The sequence below is a fragment of the Calonectris borealis genome, chromosome 1 (genome assembly GCF_964195595.1).
Source record: "Calonectris borealis chromosome 1, bCalBor7.hap1.2, whole genome shotgun sequence".
NCBI lineage: Eukaryota > Metazoa > Chordata > Aves > Procellariiformes > Procellariidae > Calonectris > Calonectris borealis.
In genome coordinates this window covers 51,821,920-51,843,340 of record NC_134312.1, presented here as the reverse complement: position 1 = coordinate 51,843,340, position 21,421 = coordinate 51,821,920, and the positions used below count along the sequence as shown (strand labels likewise).

Sequence of the window (21,421 nt, the reverse complement as noted above, 5' to 3'; positions counted from 1 at the left end):
TGCCTACGGCTAGCTGAGCATTTTGAGTTACAGAAAGTAGTGGATGTTGTTTACAGGGCTTATGTTTTTTAACAATTTGCAAAAATTGTTGTAGTGTTGAATTAATTTTTGCAATGTTTTCTGTTTTCTGCCTGATTCCCTTGTGGCCACCCTTACAAGGGTTAAGAGGTAATGTTTGGGAAGCTCTGATCTCATGCAGCAATGTGCAGTACAGAACTGTGTAGTGAATTATCCTGTTCTCTGAATCCCCTAATGTGACTTTTCCCAGGTAGTGACATCGATGGGATGGAGCACAAGAGAACCACACGCTGCAAAGCAGCAAGTCTCATCCCCATCAGCAGATGTGGGACTGCAACTTGCCACAGTGTGGTCAAATCTTCTAATATTGGGAGCCAAGTCCCAGCTCTGAGACAGTGCTATACAATCAGTTATAGCTATCAAACATCTGGAAATCTGAGATAAGCATGAAAAAGCCTCAAAATTTGTTTGGGCATAATTTCTGAGCAAAAGAGGGAAGTGCCTGGGGAAATCCAGCTGTATGAATCCTCATTCCTCCTAACTTTTCTGCTCTTCTAATAAAAAAACATTGTGAACTGGACTTTGCTAAAATTTTCATTTTCAAATTTCCAGTCCTGGAGTAGTGCACCTAGTTAGCTGCTGAATTCTCAGGATTGGGTTGAAGGAGTTTAAAGCTGCTCGCTGGCACCCACGAGCATGGGGTAGAAGTGGCTGGAGGTGTGCCAGCAGGAGCACGGAGGTGGGACGCAGGCCAGCACGGTGCTCGGGCACACCGCCGAGAGGGCTTGCCCCTAGGCAGGAGAAGGCAGCAATAGCCCCGCACTGGGAGCGTGCTGGCAGGCTGCCTTCCTCCCCAGCTGCTGGAAAGGTGGATGTGATGAAGCCAACTGTCCTGACCACTAAAACCACTGCAACAGTAATTGCAGAGCGAAGGTGAGCCTGAGCTCCGAGTGCGGAGATGCTTGGAGGTGATGGATTTGTTTAGCTTGTCACAGAAATGGAGTGTACTGGTCTCTGCAAGTGTTATGGGTTTTAGCTCGTGATTTCCTTTCAAAAGCCTTTCTCTCTCTTTCACCCTCTTATTTTTTTTTTTTCAAACAGATAATGACACTTGGATACTGACACTGGAAAGGAGAGTGAATTATTATGCAGCAGGAGCCAATAATGAATGAATCGATCAATTTTTCTTTCGGAAAGGAGGGAACAGAGGGTAGGGAGCCAGGGGAGGAAGTGCTAAATTTTCAATTAACCGAATGAACTAACAGGCTAAACTTTGGGGAATGCTTTCTATGATATATTACCATGCAATTAAATGGCAGTATGGTATTACGGTGTTACATCAAATTCCATTTAATTTCCTGTAAGCTCTCATGATGAAAATGCAGGCGAAAGCTGATTCTATTGATCTCGCTCTAACCTACTGAGCACCTCTTCAGCAGGCAAGTGACTGTTTTCCTCAGGTTCGTTACATGAGCTTCATCTGGACTTACACACCATGAGGTAATGATTTGCTCCTGTAAATGGCTTCACTGAGGCAACTTCACGTTTGCCTGCCTCCCTCCTGGGGGATATTTGGGATGTCACCTTAGCAAATGTAGAGTGTGGATAGCTTGCTATATGATGGTAAATTTTTGTTGTCCTTTTCTTTCTGTATTGCCAAAATCCATGATGATGACTAATATTTTTCTCAGTGCAGAAGTGAGTCACTTTTTAAAGTGGTTAAAAAACAAAGATTGATGTGATGTATGTGTGTGTGAAATTAGTACTGCAGGTTTAAACAGTGTCATTTTGCAACCTTGTATCAGTCTTCAATCGCTAATGCTCTTTTCATCTAAGGACCAAACCTTGCAATCACATTCAAGAGTAACTATTCACTTAAAGCATAAACAAAGGCAACCAATAGGTTTGTGCAAATGAGAGAGGTTAAACTAACAGAGGAACGCATTGCAAGGAGGGATGTAGCTAAGTATATTCTTAAATGCTCAGGGCTTTAAGGAAAATCTTTGTTGTTTGTCAGTTACTACAGCACTGAAGTATTATTATTTCATATTCCTCTCATTATAGGGAACTTGACTGGGTTTCATGCTAGTCTCAAACTACATAAAGTTCATCATCCTCCTCCGGTTCTCTTAGCATCTGTAGTTTCTACGGTGCACCACCAGCATCAGTCTTAAAGGAGTGTAACCCGGAGAAAGGCAGCAGGTCAGGACCGAGTGGAACAGAAGAGCTATGGCAAAGATTACCTGAGATACACTGAGACCATGTCAGCTCCTACTTACTGATGTTAATTTGTAATTTTCATGAGCGCCATGATCAAATAAACTTACAAAAACATAATCCAGATTGCTGAGGCAGAGAAACACTGCACACAGGGCTGCTCTAACATCCTGTGTATTCTTGGCCCAGAGCCACTGCCAGCTGCAACATTTTTCTGTTAGGGAGATGAAATTGCTGCTCCTGAATGCACACAAATATTTAAACAACCGACACAATATAAAGCAATGGATATAAAGACATAAGAAATAAAACAGCCTTTTGGTGATAAATCTTGTTGAGAGAGCAACAGCCTAGTAAATCCTAAGATTGAGCAGAGCCTTATACCTAACGCTGACCTCTGCCAATACATTTGTGTGTAGATTCGATACGAATCCCGATAGTTTGGGGTCTTGGTTTTCCTTTCACCCATCTGTTACTAACACAGCACGTATTTGACATGACTGTTCCACTTCATCTCAGACCTGCCGAATAAAAATTCTCTTTTATTTACATGAGTAATAACTACTAATAATTTGCATTTACAGTACATTGCACCTTCTCTTGAAAACTCAAGGCACTTCATAAATATGAGGAATGGAGCTTTTTAATACTTCTAAGAGGTGGTGTATTATTTTCCTCATTCAAAACTACAGAAGCTATCGCAGAGAAAGTGCACGTTCAGTGTTATGGCTGAAAGAGAAAGGCAGAGCCTTGAGGAGACTGCGAGTCCCTTGAGTGCTTTTGCCACAAAACCACCCAGCAGTAAATGAGAAAACTGCATGCACCATAAAAAGGGTAGTCACACTGAATGAAGTCAGTAGCAGCACCTATGAAATACTAAGCCATTTTAGTCAAAGAATTTTTATGAAACCTGTTCATTTGAAGTGTTTCCCGTGGGGCGTTTTGAGTCAGATTCAACCTGCTAAATAGAGGGGGAAAGTGCTAACTTGCATTAAGGGAAAGGTCAAAGCTACATTGATTAGCAAATGTGGGAAATAACCAGGCTCTCTGTGGTTCAACCCGAGGGATGCTGATAACTGGAGACCTCAGTCCTCCCACCCCGCGTGCCTCAGCAGACTCCTGCTGACTTGATGCTCCTCGCTGTGGCAAAGATCTTCTCGCACAAAGGCACTTTATGGCACTGAAGTGTTCACTAGGCTCCCTCTTCTGCACCGCGAGAGTGGAGGGAGCTCGGCTGATACTAAGCCGGGTCTGTACCGTCTCAGCGCCTTGTGATGGGAACTACAGCAATATGTTGCCTAGTAATGATCTTTCCAGGGACTCAAAAGGCTTTATAAATTTTTAATGCTCCAAATTCGTTTTCTGATAGCTTTCATACAGGTTTACGATTTCAGTCTGTGAAACAATAGCTGGTGCATATTCTCAGTTATTAAGGACCTACTACATTTTTTTGTTTAATTTTCAGTAGTATCCCAGTTTTGTTTGAGATCACTTTTTTAACAACAGCCACGGCAACAGTTTTATCAGTCTCAGCTCACTGTTCTGGATTGGGCACAAGTCAGGGTGATTCAGGTCTTGTGCAAATCAGTTTTAGAGTGGGTTTAACTCCCCGAGCTCCCTGTGGAGCTGCTCCTCCTTTACATCAGGGTAAGTGCAGGATAAGGATCAGGCTGTTGGCATTCGTAACTTCTCTTCCCAAGGATTCGTGCAGCAGAGTCTGCCCCTGCGATATGGGTAGTGAATATATCCATTCTCCTCCACTTCCAGGCATTCATTTCCTGTAACACAATTTTTAAGGAGTCTCTGGCAGTTCAGTGGAAAGAGGTTTTTTCTTTTTCTTTTTAATCTCTCTTAAAGCCTTATTACCACTTTTAATTAATACTGTTTAATTTTTAAGGACAAAAAATCTGGCGGACTTGTTGAGCTGCTTAAGTCTCTTGTTAATCCCTCCTAGTTAACACGGCCGCTGTGTCAGCTGCAGTCCAAATGAAGGAGAGGGCAGCAGGGGCAGGGACCGTGCATCTACCCACTCGTGTCCCTTTGTGGCATGTTTGTACCTATGCTTCCCTGCTTTTTTGTCTTTTTAGCCATTCTCCAATTGCGTCGTGGACACATTGGCACCATAAGGTCTGCAGGACCAAGGCAGTCTTTGTCTCTGCTGGTGGCATGCTGGACCCCAGGCCCCCATCACTGCCAGCTGTGGTGCCCCTTGCTACCTGTGATCCTCACACTGCCACAGTCACCAGCACAGCTCAGAGCCACCTTGCTGCCTTTCCTTGGTGGTGAAGGACCCGGTGTGCCTCCTCGCCCATCTCCGAGCAGGGCTGGTGCTGCTGGGGAAGCCCAGCCTGGGCACTGGGGCTGACGCAGTCCAGGCTAAGGATGTCCCAGCCATATCATGTCCCAGCTGGATGGGGGGCTAAGTGAGCAAAATTAGACACAGTGCCAGAGCACAGAGCACACAGCAAGAGGAGACAGAGGGGAAAAAAGGTCTTGTTTTCACACCGCCCAGCTGCAGCAAGCTGTGAAGCAGGTGAGAACACTGGGAGAGCACGTGCTCAGTGCTGCATGTCTGCAACACGGCAGGTTTGCTCCTGCCTCCTACACAAATCCTGTGTGCTGACAGCTCACCTGCTGTCACCAACAGACGGCCTCTGGTCGTCATGGATAGAACCTCCTTTCGTTCCCCAAGGAAGGGCAGGGTGAATACCCTGACATGGGCGGCGAAGTGCTCGTGGAGATGGTTGGTGCGTGGTGTATTCTGCTACCTGAAGGCCACAGATAAAGGTCCTCTGCCTGCAGCTTTCCTCTTCCTTTACGCTTCTTTCTTTCTCTTCTTAAGAAAACTTTACAGAGGGAAATTTCTGTGTTTGAGGCAAGAGCTTACTTCTATCAGTGCTTCTTGAAGAGCTCATGATTCCTGGTTATTTATCTGATGTGTATAAATGAGAATGCGTCACTTGGGTTGTGTTCAAATGGAGAGAACAAAATAAGTAATGGTACGATGTGTTAGGGAGCTTTTCCTCTTGAAGACATAATGAGGCTGTTTACTGCTGGATCATTGATTTCTGCAAACTCTGTTGTAGAATCTCCTACTGCCACCATCAGGACATCAAAATATAAAATACTTTTTTATACAGAACACAGCATCAAAGCCAAATAAATCAGTACATCCAATAAAAACGTGACCAGGATATAAATCTTTTGGATGTACACAACAATATGTACCGAATTGGAAATTATAATAGTATGTCTCTCCAGAGAGACATCCATAAGGAAAAGTATGGTGGGTTTTTTTCTGTAATTTGTGCAACAGTCATGCAGTAAATAAAAAAGCTAAATAAAATAACTTGCATTGCCCATATTCATGAACATGAATTAAAGGGGCATCTACTAATAACACTGTGAAGACATTACGAATATTTTTGCCTGTACTTCAGTTCAAGATGTATGGCTCATTGAAGATTGTCTTCTTTCCACGTAGATGCCAACTGTATTTATGAATTCTCAGTCTGCTTTTGTGTATAACCTGGAAACTTAAATTCATAAAAAGTTCTTTCTGACACTTTGCAAATGCAGTCACAATTTTCTATGAAATATTCAACTATCTAACACCAAATACAGCCAGAAAGTACCACATCTGCATGGTATCACTTGGCTATCATCAGGAAGTCTTGGTTGAGGCTGGACTGGGCAGGGTGTCAGTAGGTGGAAATTATCTCCTTCTAACATGATTTATATTAGCAGAAAATTTGGTCTTCTCTGTATAGTTTTGTGCAGTAGCTTTGTGTAGTCCAAATAAAGAATCACTAATACGACAATAAATAATAAAGACATTTCTGAGTACATTGTGATGCAATACACCAGATTGCTTTTACAACCAAGCGTGCCAGGAAAGCATGTGCTCTACTGCCTCAGCTGCATTAAGCTATTGTTTACTTTTATTCGCTAATAAATAATGTCCCATTCCAGGTGAATATGTTTTGTATGTTTTAGATTAAAATTATAACAGCCTTAAATCAAATTGTTTTCCTTGAAGAAGGTAAGCTACCCTCCTTTAATATTAGTAGCTCTCTACCTACTGTGCAGTTGCTCCAACCCACTGCTCTGCTGTCGCTGCCGTGGCTAAGCACCCCAGGATCCTCGGTGGGTATGCGGGCGAAGCAAATAAGTACATATTTTTAAGGCACACTAACAGTAAGTAGATATTTACTGTCAGCAATTATGTGCTTATCTGGGTCCTCATTGTCCGATGACATCATATATGATCTAAGGAAAGCACTTGTGACTTTACTGGTTTAACTCAAATATCTGTATAACCAAGCATTGAAAAATTTCTGGGAAGAACCTTTGCTGACCTTAATCAAGAGGGCCTGGTTTTTGATAGCAATTTGTTTTGGGACATGTTTATCCTTTGCTGGTTGTATGAAAAAGTACTTTCCATAATTCCCAGTAATTAATTTAAAAGGAGAGGCTCGTTACAGTGGAAAGCAATGGGAGTGGGGGTGCCAGCAGAGTGAGTAGTCATTCGTTATGGTCATTTATGGGAACAGTTTTCAGAACGGGTTGGGGTTTCTCCACAGCTCAGTAAAGGGAAGCATTTGGCCCCAATGGGGCTACAGAAAAAATCACAGGGAAGTCTGTGGAGAAAGAGGCCATGGGAAATGAAAAGAGGTGCGGAGTGAAGGCAAGCAGCCTGCAGTTCTGCGCCACACAGATGGCAGTCTGTTGTAGGAAGGATGGGGATTTCTTCTGGACTACGTTTCTTGAAGTGCTGGGTCAGCAAGGAGGCTGGAAGAGCAGGAGAGTACAGGGTACAGGAGGGCTGACAGGTCTAGTGTCTTGGTCTGAGGCTGGCAGAGGTTTTCCAGCCCTGGGAATGAGGCAGGAAGGTTCCCAGGAGGAGAACTCCCTGTAATTGAATTTTAGCTTTGGAAGAGCTTTAGACCAAAGAACAAAAAAGCACAACAGCACCTTCCCAGCCTGCTTAGGGCAGCTGATTCAGATGGGGAATCAAGGCATGATACCAGCTAAGTAAGCATTACCGCAGACCAGTAAGGTCCAGCAGGTTGCTGGGAGGAGGGTGCTGCACAGCTGAGGTCCTTCTGCTGAAAATTACTCATTTCCTGGGCACACATTTATAGACTTTCAGGAAAAATGCTGCCGATTATCTAAGTTTCCATGAAAGTCCATGGAGGGAGACGTGGTCCTTCAGGACCAGCCTCTAACAGCCTCTAAACCATTTACCATCCAGTTTTACACAGCGCTAACAGCTCAGATTACATCCAGATGGGAAAACGGCATGGCTGTGTCATTCCTTCAGCCAGCTCTCCCCACCGTGGAAACAGCCTGCCCATGCTCTGCTAGCTGGAACGGACTACTGGCTTAATTGCATTGCCGTATTGCCACTTGCACTTGCAATAGCCACAGTCTGTTAAGTAACTATACGCAAGAGGAGTAGTTTTGTGTGAGGTGGAACTAGGAAGGCCTGCTAGTGTCTCTATCTGGCATCTAAGGAGGTGTGAACTCTAGCAGATGATTTTCCTCTTGTTGAGAAGAAATGGTTCATAATGGCTCTCTTCCATGATGCCTAAAGAGGGCGAAATGTCACAGCCTTCCCCTCAATACAAGCACTAGTAGGATTTTTCTTCCCTTCCCAAGTTAGTTACTTTCATTTATTTTTACTGAGCATCATTTCTTCAGCTCATAGTAGCTGGGCTAAACATAGCTGGTTGTTACCCCTCTATTTGTGACTATTTGTGTCTCAGACACACTGAGAGTGACGTTGTTTTGTAGATGCTCACCTCCAAGCTAAAGAAACCTGTCTGCCTGCACCAGCATACTGACCACCTGCTAGCCTTCCAGCAAATAGCTAGAAGAAGCCAAAGTTAGGAGAAAGTTGTATTCCTGACACAGCAGAGTAACAGAGCCATAAGTGGGTGTTTGTGACCCTCTAGGGATGTTCTTTGCAGGAGAGGTACCCCAGTAATCAAAGTGGTGGGAGTCCCGCTCTCAGCTCTGGAAGACATGTTGGGGTCATGCTGAGAGTAGGACTGCAGAAAGCTGCTATTCTCTGCACTGAGAGCAACACAGGGCAATCTGAAACAAAATTTAAGTGGGAACAACCACTCTTGCTTTGTGCTTTCCAGAACCAGAGGTAAAAATGCCTCCTTCACGTATTAATGCACTGGATATGTGAATAGCTCCCTCTGCTCTCTTTCCACATTTCAGCTATGTTTGCATACTGTATTACAGTTATCTACAAATGGGTTTTATAGGGACAGATTCCAATCCTGAATATTTAAACAGTCAGACTGGATTGCTGTATCTCGTACAGAGACAAGATTCTCTTTGTTTCCGTACAAAGGCATGGAAGGGCAGTGGGGGGAGGCAAAGGGGAATGTGGGAAAGGTGTGGAAAGATGAGGGAAAAGCCACCTGGAAAGGGCAAAGGGAAATGGAGAGCGCCTCACACACAAGCCTACTTTGGCTCATGAATTTAACATGTGTGTAATGTTTCTTACGAGAAGTCATGTGAGCAATTTAAACTAGCCCCTAGGCAAGTCTAATCTGAACAAGCTGCTCTGAGACAAGCTACAAATTGCAGGATTTAATAAAAAGAGTAGGCCAGAGTCAGCAGAGCAGAGGATAACACAGGAGGGGGAAAGCGATAGTATAATATCAGAACTTGAAATGAAGTCTCCATGAGCAGATCTTAATAATACATTACATTGAGATAGCGAAGACTGAAAAGGAGACATTGCATTAAAATTCTGCACAGTTGGGGGTGTAAGTCGTCTAAGATATCTCGACATTTACTTGGTATCCATAAAGAGCGACACAGTTCTTTCAGCTCATTTGCACCCCTGCTATATCCATGTCTTGCGTTGTGTCCCTACCGTTAGGTGTCACCACTCCACAGCAGTAGATTTCTGAGGAGATAAGTCTAGAAAGTCTGGTCTAATGTTGCAAATGCAGTCTTCCTTTCTTAAGGGTTCCCAGGCTACTCTTACAAAAGGATTTTCCTGGGTAACAAGCTAAGCTACTGCAGCAAACAGCAAGAGTGGCACTGGATGAGACCGAGCAGATCCCGAAAGCCCCTGGCATTGTTGGAACGGTTTGGTTTCAGACTCTTACTATTGAGGTTCAGCTTCTGGGTATGTTCAACCTCAACACTGCAAAGCAAGGCTCCAGCCTGGCCTCCACAGTGCCTCGCTTGCCTTGCTCCTTGGCTCATCCTCCACTCGTGGCTGGGACTGAGCCTTTGCCGCTGCCCCCGGCGGGCGATCAGCCTGCATGTGGTGCAACTTGGCTTCGCGTCATCTGCGCTTGTCTACAGACTGCTACCCTACCTGTGGATTCATGGGGCCCAAAGTGACAGTGGGGTTAACATGGCTAGTTTTGTTTCGTGAGAAAAACACAGCTGGAAATGGGTTCTCTCTGTCTCATGTACCATAACGCTCTACAGCTTCCCCATGAGAAGGGACGGTATTACAGGGAGTTAAATACCGTTATTGTAAAACTACTCTTGGACAAGCAAGTGTGATCTACTTGGCAAAACAGATTTTGGAAATTACAGCAATATTTTTTAATTGATCACCATTACAAGGATGGCCAGGAATCCTCACTACAATTTTCACGGAGTTAAATAACTCTTTACATGTAAGTTTTCATCATAAACTGGAAACAATGGCCGAAACATCTAGATCAACCAGATTAGGTCTGCGCAAGCTTGGCTTCCTAACAAAACTTCAAGCAAACCCAGTAAGTTGTTGGCTCCCAGTGCCGCTGCCTGACCCCACTCCCTGAAGACTGGGAGAGCTCCAGTCCCCTGAGCACAGTGGCCAGGGCAGGGGCATGAATTGCCAGACTGCAACTGGCAACATCTTTCCAATTAATTCTATACCTTCAAAAAACCAAAAATTCTTTGGAAATTCAACGTAAAAATTTCCTCTTGTAACTGATATTTACTTAGCAACATAAACAAGCAGCTGAAGGACAGAATGTGAGTCACAATGTGGAATTAAAAATATTTGCAATCTTTGCTGATGGGTGAGCGCTCTGTCATGCTAACTGCTGCCAATGAGCTCATTTTGGCCTGAAACTGTGCAGACTCATTTCTCTGATGTGGCAACTTCTTCTGTGCTGTTGGGAAAGCAACACTGACATAACAAAGTGTGAGGGCCCCATGGTAATGGTCTTCTCTTCCTACCTTCCACTTTCCTCCCATCAGGGGAGGAAACTAGAGTGATTTCTTTCCTTTCAATGTTCTCTGGCTTCTTAAAGTAGTTGTATTCAAAGAGGCTGCAGAGGCCCCACGATGCTAGGTTCTGCGTATAGTCCATACGCCTTCCCCATAAGGCTTTGTAGTCAAAATCACAAGATAGACAAAGGGGAAACTACTCTCATTTAGCAAAAGTTTTGAAATGAGCCACACAAGAGTCTGTGGCAGAGCCTGGACATGCACAATGTTCTCCGAAATCCCAGTCGGTGTCTGTGACAAGATCCATGCTGAGCAGCCCTGTGTCCTTCCAGCCAGACACTACACTTCCGAGTCCGAACGAGCACCTTGTAGGATGTATGGCCTGCCAGGGACAAAACCAGTATATCTAATTAAGAACATAATTGATTAAGACCCTCCAGAAGCAGGCCAAACCAAGGGCCCACCTCACTCAGTATCTTCTCCCTGTTTAAGGAGAACAGTATAAGAAAGACGAAGTATGGAGTGATTTCTCCCTGGTACAATCTCCGAGCTTATAGAAATCCACACTTTATAGAGGAGTTGGAAGCTGCATCCACTCAAAAATGTTTTAAAGGCACTGTTAGATCTAGGCTTCATGACTGTTTAACTCTTTTGAACCTGTTTATACTCCCAGTGTCCATGACATCCTGTGACAATGAGTTTCATAGTTTACATGGCTGCATTTAACTCATTTAACTGCATGAAAAAGTCCTTTCTTTTGCTTACCTGCTTGCCAAAAATTTCATTGGGTGCCTCCTAGTTCTCCTTTTATGGGGAACAATAAATAACCATTCCCAGTTCATCTTCTCCAGACCACTTGTGATTTTATAGACATCTATTTTAAAAAATGTTTAAAAATACATTCCCTGAGGTTTAATCAATGTCTTCACATAAACATACAACCTGTTTCATATTACTTGGGTTGAAGCCTGCCATGGCTGTTGTCCAGCTACATATTTTAGCAACAAAATAAATATGTCCAACTGAGCCTCTTGCATTGTTTTGTGTATTTGCCTGGCAATATTGCTTCCTCCTTTTTAGAGTTTGGTAGGAAGTATTTATTTAAAAGAAAGACTGGATGAACATTTCCCTCATTGGACTGTCTCAGAACTCAGGGTGCCTCAGAGCTTAACCGGGGGAAAATCAGGAGGAGCGGGATCCTGCTGGATATTGGCAGCAGAAGAGGGGCAAGCACTGCCTGCCCCGTGAGCTGGACTGACGGCTGGAAAATCTCGCCTGCTGATGGGCGCGAGTCCCGGAAGGGCAATTTAACTTCTAGCGCCTCTTTGTGTGCACAGGGATTCGCCCTGTGGTTTGAGGTTTGCTGCCAGCTGGGAATAGACATGGGGTGCAATTACACACTAAATGCAAACTGAAGTCAAAACTGGGCGTAACTGCTTACTTCTAATAAATTTTGGGAGTAAGGCTGTGCAATGTGAAAGGTCATACGCAGGATTTCCTTTTGATAAGACATACGTTGTTGTCCCAGAGGAAACAGGGGCTGCCCAGCACGTCTGTGCCTGCTTGTTTGTTCATTTCTTTGAGGTGTTTGATAGACTTTTAGCCTCCCTCTGGCAGCCCATACATTGGTGTAAAACTTACCCTGCCAGGAAGTGCTGGTAAGCTAATGAGGGGAATCAGCCAGAAAAAAAAAAAGAAAAAAAAAAAGGAAAAAAAAGAAAGAAAAAACCCCCACCATTGAAAAGAGAAATTTATTGACTCTCAGTAGAAATATTCATTTTCATATTCTGGGAGTGGAATGACGTTGAGAAAGCTTTGTGCTGTGCTTCATAAAAAGCAGGTGGGGAGGGATGCTGGGGAGGCTTTAAAGGTTATACCTGGTTTTGGCACAAGATCACCCATGGTCTGTCTGCACTGCTCCTGAGACCCACCTTGGTGGGATGGTCAATGCTCAGTGGGGCTGTGGACTCCTTGGAGGGTGGTTGGGGTATCCCCTGCCAGCCCCGCACAGTGCTCCCCACAGCCCAGGCCTGGCTAATGGGGGGCAGGAGGGTGAAAAGTGCCAGTCCGGGGGGCTGGGGCATGTGCCGTATTACTCACAAAAGCCCAAATCCTTTGTTGCTGACTGTTTGCTCTCCTGGCTCACAGAGGGCCTGGGTGAAGGAAGGTCTCACCACTGGTCCTGACACATCCCAAGTCCTATAGCCCTCCCAAAGCTACTGAGGGGACACAGCCCCCTCAGCCACCCTGGAGTGCCTGAAACCGGATCCCAGACAGTCAGACGGGCTGCCCGGGACTTCAGCCAGAGACCTGCAGAAGTCAGGCACTTACAAAATAAATGTATTTGAGCATGTCTTCTGAAGAGGTCTCTCAAACTTGTTATTTTCCCTTAATGAGACCACTTGACCCAAAATGACACCTGCTCCTGCTAAAGAGAGCCACCTATGCTATTTCTTCAGCCCAGGCTGTGTGGTCTGCCCAGGCATCTCAGTGAGTGCCCAGGATGAGAGGATCCCGGTCTTCAGAGGAGTCCCACCAGCTACAAGCAGTATTTCTTTGTACCTCAATGCTATTCTTGTTCAGCCAGTTTTCAGCTCTGGTCTCTTGGACTTTCTTGAACCTTTTTCTCTGCTGAAGATATTCCCAGACAACTCAGCAAAGACCTTCCTTCAGGTCATGTCCTGAGTACAATGAAAAATCATCTCAGTCAACCCTCAGCCACCTGAACTCAACCAGTCTCAAGCAATAAGGATGCAGTCCCAAGGTTTTCTCTTGAGTTGGGGATGTGTCCCATCTATTTCAGCAGGGAAGCCGAGGGGCAGAGAGAGAAAGGTCTGCAGTTCTGCACAAGCCTGCACAGGAGCCCTTTCCTCTGGGTGCATGGCCTTTCCCAAAAAGGTCCTGCTTCACAGTTTTGGAGCTATCCCTGCGTGGAAAGGGCAGGGCTACAGGCATCCTGGTAGCAACATCTCTTGGCTGAAGTTACACATGGTGGGCCAAGAGGAGAAGATCCTCTGCTGACAGCACCATAGGTATGGAAACCTGGATGGATGGGGTGCTCCATAGGATTTTAGTGAAGAGAGTGACACCTGAATAGCTGACTTTTAATCAGTTTGCATGTTATGTTGCATGTTATGCAAGAAGTTGGGGGAGAGGCAGGAAGGCAATTCTGCCTTATGAAATAGCCATGACAAAAAAAAACCACCTAGGAGAGCAATATGAAAGTTACTGCCTGTGTTGTGAAAAACCGACTATGCCTGTGGTAATTGCCTCCAGTTGTTCTCAGGCTTGGGGCAGCCCCATTACAGACAAAGGGGGAAGTTTTCTAGTACCTCCATTTAGGGAGTCTTCCCTTTATGGCAAGAACACTGTGTGGCTTTGTGGGTATTCCTGCAAAGGAGCTGAGATATTTGGGGCAAAGGAATAGCAAACAGAGATGACTAATGAAGAGCATTGCGGGGAGCAGCTCATCATCGCAGAGTAAATGGTGGGACTTGTTAACAAGTAGCCTAAATGACGATAAGTGAAGGTACACCTGGGTTTGAGAAATAAAGAGGACAACAAACTGTGAACAAGTGGTTGCTGTTCACACCCCCACAGCCCTTCACTAAAAAGTGATGAAGACTCACATTATCATCCAGTGATTTTGGAGAAAGCATTTATCTTTGGCTCTTTTAATAATTCTTTTGCTTCCTTTCTCTCTTTTTTTCTCCTCTATAATAAATTATTGTTTGATTAAACCTCTTTCACTGCTTATTGTGAAAAAGCAAAGTTTATTAAGTACTGACATGGAATAACTCCATTTTCCCAGCTTGACCTCTACAAGTTGAAGCCAGTGCTACTGCCAGGCAAGGTCTAGCAGAAGGCCCATAGAGACAAATTCCAATTTAAAAACATGAGATTCTTCTGTGCCAGACACCAAGCCTTTGAAATTTGGAGGGACTGGCAACCCCACGTAAGCATGTGCAGTAATATAAACATTGCTCTAATCGCAAGTCTTCAGATCACACTCCAAGTCTACACTTGCCCCCAAGAGGGGGCAAAAATGTAAAATCAAATGGTTTGTGAAAATTTCCATAGGTTGGTGCTGTGTTAACAACAGAATGCTGCAGATGATGGAATACCCTGAGTTTATCCACAGTTCAGTTTGTATTAAACCAGGCAGAAGAAATAAGCAAGCCCTCTGCAACCTCAAAAATTATACAGGGAGATACTATCATACTGATTGAAAAGAGGAAAGCACATGACTAAGTTTGTCTTCCAAAAGTATAATAGTAGCTTTTGCTGTTTAGTAAATATTTTCTTCTTTGCTCCCATTCTTGAGTAAAGACATCTGTAAATGAGATGTATGAGACCTCTGCTTTTTGCTGAAGCCTTTGGGTAATATGGTATTTTCCTGCACAAGTATTTAGTTTCTACTTTTGTTCTTGCTCTAGTTTGCATTCCTGTTCTGCACTTGGACGTGAGGGACAAATATCCAGATAATTACATGCAAAAGCTCTGCACCATCTCCCTGAAGAATCAAAAAAAGGCTCAAAGAAGCAAATCTAACTAAAGAAAATCAAGTCTAGCTAAGGGAAATCCAACCTACTGATCTACAGATGTAGACTATTGGCCCGACAATGAGCTCAAAAGCAGCCTAATTGCTGCATGTTACACTGACCAGAAGCCGTTGCCTCATGTGGAAGCAGGAGGAGATAGACGTATTTCTGTGTGTCTGTTGGTGAAAGACAGCACCAGATCTAGGTGCAATTCAATAGCACTCCTACTCCTAAAACAATACCCTGAGTTTATCCACAGTTCAGTTTGTATTGCTCTCCGGGGAAAAGGTCACTTAAAGCTGAACCCTATGAAAACAAACATGAAACCTCATCTTGGAAACCTTTAGATACTAAACAACAGAGACAAAAAACCCTTTTGTGATCATGGAGTTTATTCTGCAAGAAGATGAGCATCTGCATCCTATTCAAGCAAAGTGCTTATGAACATGTTTTGTGTGAAACATATATACCATCCCTCTTGTTTCAATGCTGATTCCTGGATGCTTAAAGTTTAGTATCAGCTTGTTTGTTTGGTACCTCATGGAACAGAAAGCAGCCAATCACTCAGAAGCAGATGATGTTTTTAAAATTGGTAATTGAGAAGATTGTGAAGCTAATAATAGCTTCACAAAACATAGGTGATTTCTTCATGTCTGTATAATAAAGTTTTGTGTGCACTGGGGTTTTCAGATGGAGAAGGATGCTGCAACCCACTGTTGGTAAATGTGAATAATATGATCAGAAAGAGGAAGTGTTGCCATCCAGGAGATTTCAAAAGCTTTAACACAGAAAATATCTGAGAAAAAAACAAAATGCTGAGCAAGCTAAGTGGTGTAACAAACATGTAGCATCAAATTAACGGAAGAATTAACTGTGTATCATCTGGATTTTTGTTTTTGAGGCAGGAATTGTCCTTACCTGAGCCTGTCATGATGACACCCTGAGGTGTCTGAGGTTCCCAGATCTCTGCATACAGTTAAATAACATCCTCTGGCAAAGAAAACACACTGCACACTTTGAAGTGGTAAAAATGAATCGTGTCATAACTGTGTAGAAATGCAAATACGGGCAGTTGAAGTGGCAATTTTAAAGTTAGTTACTTGATAGTGTATCCCAAAGTTGTAGGTTAACATTTTCAAATGTGTACTGTGATTTTTGGGTGCTTTAGTTTTGAAATAATATGAGTGACTCGGAACACCAGGTCTCTATGATATCTTAAACATAGCACCTAAAAGCTGAGGCTAATCATTCTGGTGGTGTAAGCTGTGTGCATGTCTAGCAACATGGAAGTTAAAAAAAAAGGACAACTGCTCATGCAAAAGTATTTTAAAAATCAGAAGAAAGGGGGAACTGAAAAAATTGCAAAACAGATTCCCTCCAAATAAAAAGAAGGATGATGGAAATTATATTTAACAGACCATTTGACATATAGAAATACACCTGTATGAAATGGTTGTTGGCTTCTGCAGGGAAGACAGGACTGAGAAACTGTCTTTCGCAGAAAAACAGAAACAGAATAGATGCTCTAAAGCTGCTCAAAAATAAATGCAGGATAAACTGTTAATAAGATATTGCTTTAAAATATTTTCCACTCTATCTGTCCCAGGGAACTGGATCCATTACTGGTCGTTCATGTACAAAACTGAACAGTTCCTTGTAAACCATTATGCTCAAGTATTAAGTGCTCAATATGCTAAGAGCTACTGGAGAAAAAGTGGACATCTAATTTACCCTTATTATAAGCTAATGTGGAAAGATGCCAGGCTAGTCTGGAGGAGTCATAAAACCACAGCATGCATTGGGATTGAATGCCTGATGGTGGCCTGGGGATTTTTTAAATGGTGGGTAGGTCAGTGTCCCATCTGGCTTAGATTAGCGTTGCTCCACTGACCCAAGCGGGGCTGCAGCAACGTGCAGCACCTGAAGACCCAGACCTGTGTAAAGACATTGGAAATTTTCAATGAAAGGACTCAATCGCCAGCTCCTTGGTGGCACGCTGTGCTCATAGACCTGCATCCTGCTCCGCGACAAATGGTGTGCCAGGGAGCTGCGGAAGCGTGCTGCTCCTCGGGGCCTGGTGGGGCCCTGCTGTCACCGACAAGGGCACAGCCCCGCAGCACCTGCACAAGGCGAGCAGGACAGAGACAATGGCAGTGACCGGGGACAGCCATGGCCCAGCTGTCATCCTCAGACAGGTCTTTTCTCAGGAGCTGATCCAGGGCTGGTACCATCACAGGGCTGGTCAGGGGCACAGGCAGCCAGACTCCTCAGTGCAGGGAGAAGACTGCAGAGCTCACTGGGGTCCTTGGGGCCAACAGTTACTGGATACTAACGATGACAGGCTAAAACCTCTCGAATGAAGATTAAATTCTTCCAGGATGCTTTTTTTTATTTATATGATCAGCTGGTTCACAATGTGTAGGGATCAGAAGTCTACAGCAGCTATTGGTGCCAATTGTTTCAGCACCTTCTGAGGGACAACCACATTCCCCTCTCTTACCAGCCAAAAGGTTTAGCACCAGGAGCCTCTGTAGAAGAATCAAGGTGGAATAGAGGGCTTGTATCCTCCTAAACTGTCAGTTCATCACACTTAGGTTGGATGTCCTGACCTGCAGGAAAGCTTGTGAATAATTTGCCATTGTCTATTCCTGCTATTAGTCCTTGCTGAGCACTTATAGCTACACTTTTTACTCTGCTCTACCTGATCTCCCTATTTATTGATTAGTTTCCTTCTAAGTGAGAACACAATTAGCCTATTTTCAGTAGCTGGTTCTGTTTAAGTTTCCCCATTGGGACTGCCTAGAACAATTACCGAGAACTTATTTTTAACTAGGCTTAAAACATGAATTTATTGCTATAGTTATTAAGTTTAAGAACGGGGTCCTCTCTTCTTTTCCTTCCCCTTAGAGTAACCAACCACATAAAAATTCCAAGATTCTTAGTGCTCATAAGTTTGTGTTTCGTTATTACTAATGACATAAAGCAGTGCCCAACATTTGCAAGCAACCTTTTGCCTTCCAAAAATCTTCTTGACAAAGGTTAATTAAAACGTTTGGCAGAGTTAAGCATACATAAAACACACTTAGTTAAATACACATATGGATATAACACAGAGGACAGAATACACGAAGTCACACAGTACCCAGGGCTTGAACATGCTTAAACAAGATGCTTTAACAAGATGCTGTTAACATGCTCAGGCTGAACCTCCAGCCCAGACCTCCCCTGGGCGCTGCTTTGCTACCGCGCTGCGTGATCAGCAAGGCTGCAAGCCATAGTTTGCTTTCCAGCCCGCTCTTGTCTTGCTGGTTCGGCCACAGCCTTCTCTCCCAGCCATAAGGCTGATACCAGCTCTCCCTGAGCTTCTGATAAGGTGAGGATAATAAAACGCACACGTGATGGCAAGAGGGGGATGACTAGAAACTTCAAAAAAGATGCAGATGAAAGCTGCACGTGGATAATTCAATAGGCATTTGAGGAAGAAATCAGAGCAAGATTTCTACCAGCAATACGGCAGTGTTTGCTCCTCCAGATTTCATTAGTGCCGGCCCTTATTCAAACTTCCCTTCTGCAAACACTGCAGGAGGCTTCCTGCCGGGGCTCCCTCGCCTTGTGCCTCCTGTGGACTTTGCCCATGGGGAAGCCGGCCTGGACCACACCGCAATTCTCACAGCAGTCCGAGGCGGTGCGGGCAGCTGCGGCTGGGCTTGCTGGCATTGCCGCTGGCGTTCCAGCGGTGCTGGCTCCACGCTGCCAGGTGGAGCCTGGCAGCACTGTGGGGGCATGTGGGAAGCACTGTGGGGGAGCCTGGCAGCACTATGGGGGCATGTGGGAAGCACTGTGGGGGAGCCTGGCAGCACTGTGGAGGCGTGTGGGAAGCACTGTGGGGGAGCCTGGCAGCACTGTGGGGGCGTGTGGGAAGGATTTGGTACCGCAGGAGAGGGGAAAGAGGTTGAGCTGGCCTGGGGGAGACTCAGGTGAGAACAAAGCAGGGGGAGAATGACTGACCTTGTAAAACCCTGCTCAATGCCCTGAGCTCCTTGTTCCTCTTCCTCTTACCTTTGCCCACACATAAATGAGGATGACTTCCCAGGACTCTAGAAGCTGCACGTCTATAGCAAAACCTTGCCTCTTGGGTAGTTTTCTTGTGCACTGTGAAAGCTTAATCTGAAAACAGGAATCCTGACTAAGCAGGTATGGAGTTGCTTGCAAGACTCTTTTTTATGCCTGCAAAGCACTGTCAGCGTATTTCTGTTTTGAATTAATTGCTTTTCTAATCCCTTATTGTTTTATGACAGCTGAAATTGCCTGACTGGATGCCAACACATACGAACCACTAAATGGTTCTTACATCTTATTTTATGGTCCATCCTCTGTTTTGAAATAAACTGCCTACTAAACAAAATCAGTTTCCTTGTGTTTGTGGTGACATATATATGTGTATTTAGAGAAGGGGAGTGGGCATGGGAGGAAATTCAGAAATTGCAAAAGGAAAAATGTTTGGGTTATTTTTTCTTCTTTCTATAATACATGCAGCAATAGACGTACTGACACTCCCTTTCTCACCTGTCTGGGTTTATCTGGGCTGTCTGCATGTGGCTGTAGACCAGCTGGTTTATACAAAGGTCCAGGGTGTCACTGTGGACGACACTCCATGTCACATCCCCTCTTCTTCATGTGCTTCTCACATTCCTATCTCAGAGTCACATCCAGATGGGATAGCTGGGGCAGTGGGAAGCTCTCTGGAGGCCCGTGGGCTTTGCCACCAGTTGGAAAGCACCTCCTGGTCTTGCACTGTACCTCAAGCCTTGCATCCCTCCTGTGCCTGCATCTCCCCGCAGCTCCTGGTGTGCTACTCTCGCGGCTGTGTGCACATGAGCTGAAGATGTGCTGTTTCACGAACTGATTTCTAAGGGTGACAAAGACGAGGTTCTGCATTCAGCATTACATGTCCACGGCTTCTGGCAATGTTTTGTCAAGAGTAATTGCCCTTTGTTGCCAAACTTCGCTGTCAAATTGGATCTTAGCTCTTACTACACAGAGATAATTTTTCTTGTGTGTGTTCTCACTTGAGTGCTTGCTGCTGTGTTTGTGTGGTTGATGCGAGGTCACTCATGGTACAGAATAATTTGCTTTCAATGTCCGGGTCAGGGCATCAAATTCATCTTATTGAAACTGTCTGCGTGCACAAAGCCAGGGCCAGAGCAGGGCCCTCCAGGCCTCCTGTGCTGAACGCCAGGCACACACAGCCCGCACCCTTTGTGGCCAGGTGCCTTGGCCTCTTGTCTCAGGTCCTAATTCCTTACCCCTTTTACGTGTGATCGGCCGCGGTGCTCTTTCCTGACTTGAAGAGAAATTTGGGTGATCGCATTTACTGCTTGGCATCTGCTGACCTTCCACAGAAGAGAGGAGATCTCTTTTAGTATCCTTGTGCTGAAATGTTAATAAATAAATAAATAAATAAATAAATAAAGCCTTTTGGCAGAAGGATTAAAAAAAAAAAGGGGTGTGCCTAAAAAAGCATTTCCGACAATACTACGTAAATGCAAGCAGGGATGCTGGAGTCTCACAGTTGTTTTGCAATGTACTTTTAGCCGGTGCAGCAGACGGCACTGGCCTGCTGGCTGGAAGCACGGGCTCGGGCTGGGATCGGGCGCAGCCTCGGGGCTTCCCGGTCTCCGAAGTTCTCGCTTTGAGGATTAAAATGAGGGCCTGCATTACCGCAGGCCAGGAGACAGGCTTTGGCCTTCCACCTTCCCTCTTCCGCCACGTCCGTTTGACCTGTCCCTCCTCCATTGTTTCTACCTCACAGGTTTGGGTGAGGCTGGGGTTTTTTCCCACCTTGGTTTAAGAAAAAAGGTGAATGTTTTTGGAAGGCTTAATTAACTCCCCTGTTCAGCTGTTTGAGCCGTTTAAATATGAAAATACTTTCCCCACATAGTCCTTCAGTTAAGCAGCTGTGCTTGTAAAACCCCGCAGCCACCCTGCTGGCGCCCAGGCCGCCTCAGGCCTGAAGCAGGTAGGCAGACGGTTCTTCTGTGCTTCCTGTTTTAAAGCCGCGGTACGCTTCCAACGGCCGTCTGGCAGCAGCTTTGATTTCGCAAAGAATTGCTTTTTGCTTCTGGGGTGGAGGGCACACCGGGGAGGGGTGAAAAAGGAAAAAATCTTGTACCTCCCCGTCGGGGAATCGAACCCCGGTCTCCCGCGTGACAGGCGGGGATACTTACCACTATACTAACGAGGACCTGTACAACCGCTTTTTCCCCCGCACCCGCCAGATGGTTTCTCCAGGCTCACAGCCCGGCGTCGCGCCGGCCCCTGCCGCTCGCGGCCAACCACGCTTCCCGGCGCACCCCGCACCGCCTCCTCCCGCAATGCACCACGGGGGTTGTAGTTCCTCGCGCGCTGCCTTCGCCCTTCCCGCGGAGGGCGGAACTACGCCT

At 45.1% G+C, this 21,421-nt stretch overlaps 1 long non-coding RNA gene and 1 other non-coding gene across 2 annotated transcripts; both read right to left on the bottom strand.

Annotated features, from left to right (window-relative positions):
- Positions 1 to 19,442: 19,442 nt before the first annotated feature.
- On the bottom strand, positions 19,443 to 21,311 carry LOC142085283 (uncharacterized). Its single transcript, XR_012674627.1, has 3 exons — positions 21,206 to 21,311; positions 20,285 to 20,411; positions 19,443 to 19,887 (listed from the first exon to the last, which is right to left on the bottom strand). It is a non-coding gene; the product is annotated as an uncharacterized LOC142085283 (long non-coding RNA).
- On the bottom strand, positions 21,151 to 21,222 carry TRNAD-GUC (transfer RNA aspartic acid (anticodon GUC)). Its single transcript has one exon. It is a non-coding gene; the product is annotated as a tRNA-Asp (tRNA).
- Positions 21,312 to 21,421: the final 110 nt, after the last annotated feature.